This window comes from Notothenia coriiceps, unplaced genomic scaffold (genome assembly GCF_000735185.1).
Source record: "Notothenia coriiceps isolate Sejong01 unplaced genomic scaffold, NC01 NC01_scaffold00000339, whole genome shotgun sequence".
NCBI classification, from domain to species: domain Eukaryota; kingdom Metazoa; phylum Chordata; class Actinopteri; order Perciformes; family Nototheniidae; genus Notothenia; species Notothenia coriiceps.
Genome location: NW_011333040.1, coordinates 19,993,579 through 19,997,326, shown reverse-complemented (window position 1 = coordinate 19,997,326; position 3,748 = coordinate 19,993,579).

The window sequence follows — 3,748 nt, the reverse complement described above, 5'->3', positions numbered from 1 at the left end:
ACTGTCCACCACTTCACCAACGTCGACACGATATGAACAGCAGGCGGATCTTTGTAGAACTTAATGGGGTCCTAAAAGCAGTCTTGGTTTCACCACAAGAACCCCGGTTTCACGACCACAACTGTAAATACAAAGCCTCCCGTTGTAAAAGGGTGCAAGAGCATATTCTGCAATGCTAATCGCCACTGGTGCAATGCCAAACGGCTTCACAACCACAACAAAAGTGATTACTGCAAAAAAAGCAGGGCATGAACCATAGATCCTCAGTATGTAGATGAATTCTCCACCAGATTCCTGGATGATCGTCCCAAGCTCTGCATAGGACAGTGCTGCAAACATAGCTACAACTCCAGAGAGAGCCCAGATCACAAGACTTGCTCCAGGGCTTCCAACGTAGCCCATTACAAATTGAGGGGACATGAATATACCAGATCCGATCATGGTTCCTGATACTAGTGCTACGCCACCAATCAGCCCAATTTCCCGCCTCATTTTCAGGGTTTTAGGTTCTTTGTCCGTCATGGTCATATCGGAGTGATGATTGGGAAAACACTGCAGATGTAATGGGCAGACAACTGCTCAGAGATACCTGAAGAATGTAATCAAAAGATAATAAAAAGGGATCAAAGTATACCTTAGATTTTGTATTAACTCGACTGAAGTTGTAAATCTTTTACTTTTACCACCACTATTGGAGGGGGTGTAGCCGCTGTAGAAGGGGGCAGAAAAAACTCAGAGCAATTTCTGTTGCAATGGCAGGCCTCATGGCCATGATGAAGTTGAAATAAAACATAAAGGCCACCATTTTCCCTGTTGTCCGCAGTATGTAGATAAACTCTCCTCCAGACTCTGGTATGACTGTTCCCAGTTCAGCATAGCAGAGCCCTCCCAACATGGATATCAACCCACAGCAAGTCCAAATAACAAAGCTTGCCCTAGGGCTGCCGATAGCAGCCGGCACGTACTGGGGGGGAGATGAAAATCCCAGAACCTATCATGGTAACACTTTACGCACTACGCACAACGTTATAAATGAGGCCCCAGGTCTTTTTAGCTCCTCAGAGATATAGTTCAAGTTGTATCAGCAGTACCACAGTGCTGGAATATGCTGTTACAAGTAAAAGTCCTGCATTCAAAATGTAACTCAAGTATGATTAATATGAGATGATGTATGTGGTAAGGGATAGGTGTTCTTGACCAATGTGAATTTATCGTTTTGTATGATAAGTATTGATTGCCCAACAAAATTAATAAACAATGGGGAAACAAAAAAGAAACGAAGTTGAAAGTAAATCTACAATGTGAAGATTGTATCATAGTTAATTGCACATGTATATAATGTCAAATTAACATTTGCATTTCATCAAGTCTTACTTCTGGATGTTTCAGTTCCTCAGTTATAAAATTCAAAGTGTTCCACCCATCAAAGGACCACAAGCCCTGATAGAAAGCAATGCCAATGGAGCTGACATCGGCATTTGTGTTCTCAAAGGGCTCTTCAAAGTTCTCAGTGTGTCCCTGGAAAAGCATCACAATGCCTCCCAATATGATCACGACCAGTGCGACTAGTTTGAATACCATGGAAACCACCTGGATGCCGGTGGCCATGCGTACGCTCACACAGTTGACTATGGTCAGGCCCAAGATAGCTGCTGCAGCCACGCATTTCACCACCAACTGTGGAGGGGTGCTGCCACTGTAGAAGGGGGCAAAAACATATTCAGCAAAGCTCAGAGCAATTCCTGTGGCACTGGCAGGCCTCATGACCATGATGAAGCTGAAGGAAAACATAAAAGCCATCACTTTCCCTGTCGTCCGCAGCATGTAGATAAACTCTCCTCCAGACTCTAGTATGACTGTTCCCAGTTCAGCATAGCAGAGCCCTCCCAACATGGATATCAACCCACAGCAAGTCCAGATTACAAAGCTTGCCCCAGGGCTGCCGATAGCAGCCAGCACGTACTGGGGGGAGATGAAAATCCCAGAACCTATCATGGTTCCAGCAATAAATGATACACCTGCTATGAGCCCAACTTCCCTCTTCAGATTGAGCTTCTGTGTGTTACCTTCCATTGTTAGAGAGCTGCTGTCTTCTCAAACGCATTTGCAGTGGACACTGGACATGCACTAAACTGGCTGTAGATGAACTGCGAAATGTTGGGCAATTATAGAGCCGTGTCACAACTATCAGCCACTAAACCGAGGAGTGGCGACTAAACTGAGACTTTGCTCATTACATCCAGTTGTTATCCCTTCATAGACAATTATGTTTTAACTTTTTACTGCAATCATTTTAAAGAATTATGTGTTTGAGTGTTAACCAGTGGTAGTTAGATGTTTGGTAGTCAGGGTAAATAAGTAGTCTGAGATTGTCTGCAAAACTGAGGGACATCTCAAAAAGAATAGTTGTGCTGAGGTTATTTCTCTGACAGTAAATTGTAATTTTTTATTCTTTCTATGAAACTTCTATAAAAATGTGGGGAAAAATCCTGTTAGACTCCCATTTAAAAAATGTTTAAAATTATATTAATAATAACATTTCAGAATTTGTTTTTTAGCTTAATTAAAGATGTACAACAATGATTTTCTCTTTCAATGAAACAAGGTATGTCAAGCAAAACAGAGATTTATTAAATAAGATTTTAGGCCCTTTAATACAATATGATTGAATCCACCTTCTTTGTAATGGCCTGCGTGTAGGCCTTTTCTGCCACCTAGTTGACTGGAAATAGTCTTATATTTCATGCAACTGGTCACTTAGTTCAGCTGATTAATTGAGATAACTTTAATGACTTTGTACTGCCAGGTATCGCTGTCCATAAAAGTGCATAATATTTCATTAGTCAATTACATTTTTTTATTAATAATATTAACCTGCAAAAGTAGCAATGAACTAATCTTGCCAAACAATGACAGAGGTTTCTATCCAGTTTCAAGAATTAAAAAAAACATAATCAGAGGGCTTTTGGTCTCAAGAAACCACAGCGAAAATAAATACCAGGTGTACAACTTGATTGTGTCAATTAGGCTGATGATGTCACAGACCTCCACAGCTCACAGGATGGTGCAGCATAAATCAACACACTGTGACGGCCTCTGACCTCCTCACTCTAACTGACACCATCAGCTTGTAAGCCTGGTCTTTTTGTGGTTCCCTGACTCCACTAGGCTAAGGTGTGGTTGTTTTCTAAGTAACGCTGAAAGATTCAGACTGTACTTTGTCATCTTTTTAGAGTAACCTTGCTCTAGTGTGGGACTGTGTATGAAACATGCTATTCAAACCAACTCAATTGCCTCCCCTCTATGGGTAGGAGCAATGGTCTAACTCTGAGCTCCTTCTGGATTCCAAGTTCGTCACACTACCACTAAAGTGAGCCCGTCTCTGTAATTCATTATTTTAGTCATAACCGAGCACCCCGGGCCCTCCTCCACCATAACTATTTAGTGTAAAGCCTCTTAAGGCCCAGACACACCGGGCCGATTTCGGCCGTCGATAGATGTCTAGCCGTCGATGAGCGTCGTGTCGCCCTACTCAGATTGGTGTGTCCCGCACAGTTGTGTCTTTTCGGCCGTGCCGACACCTTTTTGGCCGAAAACCTACCGATACGGCAGGCAATCGGTCAAATAAATCACTCTGATTGGCTGTTCAGCTAGCGAATCAGTGCATGAGAAGCGAAACGGAAGTGAGGGACCCAAACAAACGATTAAGAAGGCACACACAGATGGCTATTCTTTTTCATTTTCATCG